This window comes from Bidens hawaiensis, unplaced genomic scaffold, assembly GCF_021521415.1.
Source record: "Bidens hawaiensis isolate Kalapana, Puna unplaced genomic scaffold, B.hawaiensis_p1.1 tig00035823_1, whole genome shotgun sequence".
In the NCBI taxonomy this organism is placed as follows: domain Eukaryota; kingdom Viridiplantae; phylum Streptophyta; class Magnoliopsida; order Asterales; family Asteraceae; genus Bidens; species Bidens hawaiensis.
This window is the reverse complement of record NW_027496213.1, coordinates 34,264-41,601: the sequence shown is the minus strand read 5'-3', so window position 1 is coordinate 41,601 and position 7,338 is coordinate 34,264.

Sequence of the window (7,338 nt, the reverse complement as noted above, 5' to 3'; positions counted from 1 at the left end):
GAGTCAATGAAAAGAAAGAAGAAACTTTAACCAACTTAATTTAGCCATTTCATCAAAAAGTGTTGTTACTTTAGATTCCAGCCTTTAAAAATATATACCAACAATGAAACTTAAAATATTCCAAAAAACTCTGTGACGCCGCCGCCAAGAGTCACATTTACTATGTATAGATAATTTATATAATGATAGAAACTGAGGGATACATATAGATCACAAATTTATGCGACTCCTGGACTATTATACAATGACAGTAAAATACAACAATGCCGTCGCCAACCTCATGTCCTAACTGTTGCCGCTTTGGTTCCATCGCTATCGGCATATTTCTAGGGGTGGATCTACCCTCATTGGACGTATAACATTGACAAACCATTTTATGAATTATATATGCATCCAACATTAGGGGTGAGCATAAAACCGAATTAACCGAATCGAAACCGAATAATCGAAAAAAACCGAACCGAAGCATTAACCGACGGTTAATTTTTTAGTTTTTCGAAAAACCGATTTTTTGGTTTAGGTTAAAAAAAACGAACCGAACCGATTAATCGAACCTATATTTTCTACGTGTTTTTTTAAGGTGTTATGACCAGAAGCAAAACACCAAAAGAATCTATCATTAATGGTGATGAAGATTATGAAGATGATCAAGATTTGGTCTAAACTTTGAAGATAAATAAGACAATGGATAAAGATTCAGGAAACATTTAGTTTTTTTATTAAGAACGTTGTTAAATTTTAAACTCTACTACTCAAACAACTTTGTATTTGTTTGGTTCCACATAACACATGCATATATTTGTATTTTGAATTCAATATGTATGAGGTACTCTATTTTTTTGAATTCTATTTTTTTGTAATGTCTACTCACAATAAAAAAACCGAAAATAACCTAAACTGAACCGAAAATAACCGAAAACCGAATAACCGAATAACCGAAAACCGATTGGTTGGTATTCTAAAATAATCGATAGCTTAGGTTTAGATTTGGGTTTCACCCAATAACCGAACCAAACCAAACCGTGCTCGATCCTATCCAACATCCATGTGAAATCGTATTTTTTCCCAACACTATTTACTCCTTGGTTTCGCAACCCTTTTTAAGCAGGCCGCGAGCATCCCTGGCTCCATTTCTCTCGACCAAGTACTTAGCCCATATGGTATTGAATAAAGATCCAATTAAACTTTTTTTTTTCTGAACATATAACTTTTTCCACCTTATCCAATTATTTAATTACTTCTATAAAGTATCAATAAGTTTAATTATAAATTGAATGTGGTTTAATGGTAAAACGCTCACTTTACTAGTGAAAGGTAGGGGGTTCAAACCTTATAATCACTAATTTATATGGGAGATATGAGGGATGACCCTGGCTTGCCAGGGTTTGAGTCCTAATCTCACCCGGTTATATCAGCTCCTCACTGTCGTGCCGTTTGGCGGGTGTGGGGGTCGGGTTTTATCCGAGAAATCCGTCAATTGTTGGACCGCTAGGGGCTCCGTCTGTCCAGACTCGTGGCCGGCTCGGGCTACCTTTAGCCAATAGGGATCGCGTACGATGCATCCGGCGTTACTTAGTTGGTTGTTTAAAAAAATAATATTTTAATTAAAATTCTTTTAATTCCAAAAGACAATAAGTTTATATCTTATTAATCAGACTAGTGGAAATGCGTTCAAAAAAAGAGAAGTAATTATAAATTGTGCAAATAATTTTTGAGACTTTTTTTCATTTTTGTTAAATGTCATAAATATATATGATTTCTGTAAATCTGAAAAGAATTAATATAGTTAAATATGATATTTTATTTAAACAGGCTAGGTGCTTGTAAAGAATTAATTTAGTCAAGTCTGATTTTTGGTTTCAAATATGGTCTCTACGAGTATTTTGGTGATATGGATGACGTTTTCGCTTCGAATAGTCTCCTTGAGTAGTTTGTCATACTACTTGTCCGCCGAGGGAATTTACTCGTCACAAGGAGGGGGGGGGGGCATTTTTGGGATCTAGAACAATGTGGGGACCATTAGAAGCGTGTTTAAGTTATTATTATGTTTAGGTCTGTAAGCGAACCGGACGTCCGATCGTCTGTTTGGCAAGAATAAACGAACCGGACATGGATAAAAAATTTCCCTCGGTAAGCTTAACAGACAATGGCCAAGTCCGTTTGATAGTGTTCGTGAACGTCCGGTAACATTTGTCCGATTACGTCCGGTAACGCTCGTCCGGTATCGTAAGTGTTTAAATATATCAAGTATTGTAATTTAATTGTGAAATTTCTAGTGTTATTAATTAAACTTATATTACTGCATATGTTTGATGTCTGTTATAATGATTCACTTTATGTTAATATATAATATTTGAATGTTATATGGTGTAATTCCAAATTTGTAGGTGAAGTTGTTTATATTTATTTTTGGAATTAATATGTAACCGTTTATATTTGTCCAATAATATCTGTTGTCCATTAATGCTCACATGTTTGTTTGTCCATTAGTGTCTGTTTACAATATTAACGGACACGGACAAACTCAATTTTTTAATGGACGGACACGAACAAACTCAATTTTTTTAATCGACGGACACGAACATAAATTTTTGTTCGGTAAGTGTTCTTGAACTGACCGTTTGTTCATCAAAAGCTTAACGGACGGATACGTACATGCTCTCGTCCGGTTCGATCCGTGTACACTCCTATTTATGTTATTACATAGTATTTTCAACCCATTGGATTGGGTATCGTAGCCCAAAGCCCAAAACATGTGACTGTTGTGTTTACAAATCGGTTTATACACTTTTAGAAGTACAAGCATACGTAACCCAACTTTTATAAACTCATGCGAATATATAATTCCCACAAAAGCTAAAAACTTTAGCCTTGACCAATGATCAAAAAAACTTTTATTTTAATCCTTGTTTTATTTTAATGATTTTACATGAATTTAAGGCCCTATATGATTTTTGGAGCTTTTACAATGTTTTATCATTTAAATTACAATGGTAAATTAAACGAAGGGAGAACCCAAACATGTTAGCCGAAAGTTCAGCACATCATTTTACAAAAAATAAGCTCAAGTGAAGAAAAATCATTTCCAAACTTAGCGGGCCATTTAAATTAAGCTTTGTGCTTTAAAATAACTTACTGAGCCCAGTTGGTCCAATAACCCCAATTAAAGTGATACAGTTGACCCCAGAAGCACAACCTATCCTCAAAGTTTTTATTAGGGGTTTTTATAAATTTATATGATAGGTTTAAGAGTGGTTGTGAGTGAAAAAGAGAGAAAAAATATTGTTTTTTTTAAATATTTTTTAATATTTGTTGAAATTGGTTGTGAGTTGAGGACAGAGAAACTATAATGATAAAGGTATAAACGTTGAGTATTTGATTGAACAGATTAGAAAAATGTAGATGTATTTGGTGTAACTATAGAGATACAGATGAGATCGGGCTGTGAACGCTCTAAACATGTTAATAAAGCTTACATCAGTAACTAAAATGACCAAAACTTAGCTTATTGGGCCTAAGGCCGACCAATATCCTATTTGCGAATTGTTTTGGGTCAACCAAAACCAAACTGGCCCAATAAGCCCAAAATTCACTTTGAACTTAAAACCAAGTTATGACCCAAATTACAGTATGTTAGTTGTATAGCTGGCAAATTTTCATTTTAAGCATGTTTTAGAGAATGCAGTTACAAAAGCTTAGTGCTACCATGGCTTGAAGGGTAGATTTAATGTTCTTGACGAAGGAATCTGAAGAAACACGGATCTGCTCCCCACTAATGGGTCCTAGATCCGGTGAATCAACATGGTAGGATATGGTTAACTGCTAACACGATACGATATGAACCTAGTTGCCCAAAGTCCAGTGACGAAGACCTGCAAAAGAGACATCGTGAGCTCGTTACGGGAAGGACAAGAGGGGGGGTCTTCCCGTAACCACCCTCCGGCGTGAGAATAAGTACTGTTCTGTAGAAGATAAGCACTTAAGTAAATTGAGAGAATACAGTGGGAGTGAATGAATACCTCATGATGATCGAGAGGGTATTTATAGCCGAAGGGTGTGGGAAGGTGATTGGGCCAGCTGTCCTTTAAGAAGATGATCTTATAACCGCCTGGACACGTGTCCTCATATGATAGGCTCAGTTTATACGTTGCATGTGCATGTATAACAACCTAAACACGTGTCCCTCTGATATTGGTTGAGAGGTAATATTAGCCATGTGCATGGTTATAACGACCTTGCCAGGTGTCCCTGGTTAATTGGCCGAAGTATCACGTATTGCCCAAGAAATCATCTTGGCAAATCTTCTCGAAGGTAATTGGTTATTGATAGCTGTCCCGAAGCATTACCTCGTGGTTATTTACGCGGAAGGGTATTCCTTCTTGCAGATGACTCTTAAGGGTGCTAGGATGCTTCCGCATGTGCTATGAGAGTGTTTCTTCTTCAGATGATTATGCGGATGGTTCATATGTCCCGCGGGTGCCTTGTGAGGGACTTCTGATTGACCCGCGGGTATTTCTTAGAGGTATTTGGGTCTTTTTGGTACCCTACCTCTATAAGCCCCCCCAGTCCAGTATTTTTTCCATGTGAAGTATTTTATGCGGGTGAAATTCTGGACTTAATGTGGATTTGGGGGTTTTTGGCTCTGCAAGTTGGTGAGAAATATCTTTTGTTGTTGTGGATAATCATGAAAAAGGACAAGTTGACCACTCGCAGGCGCGTGTGCAGGTGACAGGACGTTTATAACGGCTGTCACTGTACCCTACTGTACAACTTTTTCCCTTTTTCGAATTTCCCGCGTGACGTGGCGATTATTTACCGGACGGTTTTTTCTCTCTCCCCTGTTCGCATCCCATCGCATTAATTGCGGTGGGTATAAATAGAGGAAGTTAACTTCTTTTTGAATTTTTATCGCCTTTGAATTCTACATATTAACTTGCTTTCTTTTTCTGAATCTTTCAATCTTTCATTCGATTCCTTTTGAATTAATCCAAATATTTGTAATGGAAACTATTCAATCTGAGGTTGATGAGATAGAAGTCCATTGGGAGCAAGAGGAATACCAAAAACTCATTACGACTTATGGTATTTCGCCGGAGTGGGAAGCGGAATTCCCGTCTGCCGGTTCTATCGCTAGCTTCCCACCTCCCGGGAAAATGGCGTTGTATGCTGATTACTTCGTTCATGGGAACTTCGCCTTCCAATCACGAAATTTTTTCTACCCGTGGTGAAAGCCTATGGAATCCACGTATCTCAACTTCACCCCCGTGCCGTCATGCGAATTCGTCACTTCGAGTTCGTATATATGGCACATGAGATAGTGCCCCGACTGGATCGGTTTGCTATCTTTTATAAGATGGCAAACTGGAATGGATGGTTTACTTGCCATAGATTTCCTGATAGAGTTATTGGCAATGTAACTGAAGAAACTTCCATGGACGGGAAGAAAAACTTCTTCTGGGTCTCTGAGGACGTAGTGCCCGAGACTATGATCCGTCGCGCTGTCAATGACGCTCTCATTGACATTACTCCTGCTGCTCATGAAAAGTGCGACTGGTTCCACAAGTTAACTTCTCATCTACACCGATGCGGGAACTTCCTAAAGACACCCTTGTGTGGGTGAGTATGAGCCGCTTGTGGCCTTCTCCTTTTATGGAACATGTTTTTATTAAGCTAGATGGCCGTGAGTTCCACTACTTTTGTTGGTGCATTTTGTGACCGTCGCTATGCAATTCTGATCAGCGGAAACGAAGTACGAAGTTAGAACAACTTCGCCATAGGCGAAGTTATAACAACTTCGCCGTAGGCGAAGTTGTAACAACTTCTGCCATAGGCGAAGTTAGAATAACTTCGCCATAGGCGAAGTTATAACAACTTCGCCTACTGAAGCCCAGGCCCGAGAATGTTTTATATATATATACGTGTGTCTTGTTTAGGTTTAGTAATCCAGAAATTAGTGTGTGTTTTGAGCAGTTTGTTTGGAGAGAGTAAGAGACAAGGAGAGTCGTGTGAGACGACCCGAGGTAGAGCTCACCTCGGGTCAGTCGTGTTTTCTGTTTGGTTACGGTATGTAACGTGTTTTGATTATTATATAAGAATCTGTAGATTTGATTATCCCGTTCTTGTATTTGTTCGTGTATTTGTTCGTGTACGTGTTTGTGTTCTTCATCTTTACACCAATAAACGAGTCTAGGAGGATTCCGCACTCCTAGACCTCGTGCGGATCTCGTATCGATCGGCGACGCCCCGGGGGGACTTACATGTGGTATCAGAGCCTTAGGCTCTTATGCTATGGTTCGAGATCGGCGTGTTGGTGTTTCTGGCACGAATCTGATGCGTTCTTGGCTGAACAGCGCCGCAGGCGAAGTTATGGGATTCAGGTGAAGTTGCCGTACACGATTATTGTGAGACCGGAGATGTTGTTCCGTCAACGAGTGAAACTTGTTATCTCTGGGTCTTACGTGTGAACAAATACGTGTCAACTCTGGATATGGAGTTGAGTTTGTGAATGGGATATTGATTGAAACTAGATATTGACACATATTTGGGTGTTTGTGGGCAATGAAATTGTTGTTGTTCGAGGTTGACCAACTGAAGAAAGTCAAATTGAACTGAAGGTTTTTTTCATTACTGGATTGCGGTCAGAGCATATTATTTATGTTATTTTCAAGGCGTTCGAGAATTGGATCCTGAAACGTGATGCTTATTTATTAGAGTGAAAATTCTGGAACAAGTTGGATTTAATCGGGAACTAAAGTGTTTATGTTCTTGATCGTTATCCCTGGTGATTGAAGATGCTTCGGATTAATTAATGGTCATGTGTTAGATTCTGTCAAGGTGGTTTTGTGATGAAATTGATCACTTGATGTTGAGTAGTTGAAGATTAAACCTTATCGTATGCCGACGAGTTGGTGAAGTTGTGGAGGAAGCCCAACTTCACGTGTTGGTGAAGTCAGATGGACTCACGTGATTGGTTGAGATGATCTATTGGCACGAGGATGCATGCATTTCAAAGACCTCAATCGTTATAGTCGGAGAAGCTTACACTGAAGGGAAGATCTGATATGGAAGACGCTGGGTGATTGGTAGATTTGTGAAGCTACATGACAGATTCAGACACGGCTGGTTGACTGCAAACAGAAGATCATCAGTTAAGAGGGGGACTGTTGGTGCATGTCATGTAACAGATGATTTTTTGTGTTTGTTAGAATTGAGAGCAACGGTCAAAGGGGAGACTGTTGATGCATTTTGTGACCGTCGCTATGCAGTTCTGATCAGCGGAAACGAAGTACGAAGTTAGAACAACTTCGCCATAGGCGAAGTTATAACAACTTTGCCGTA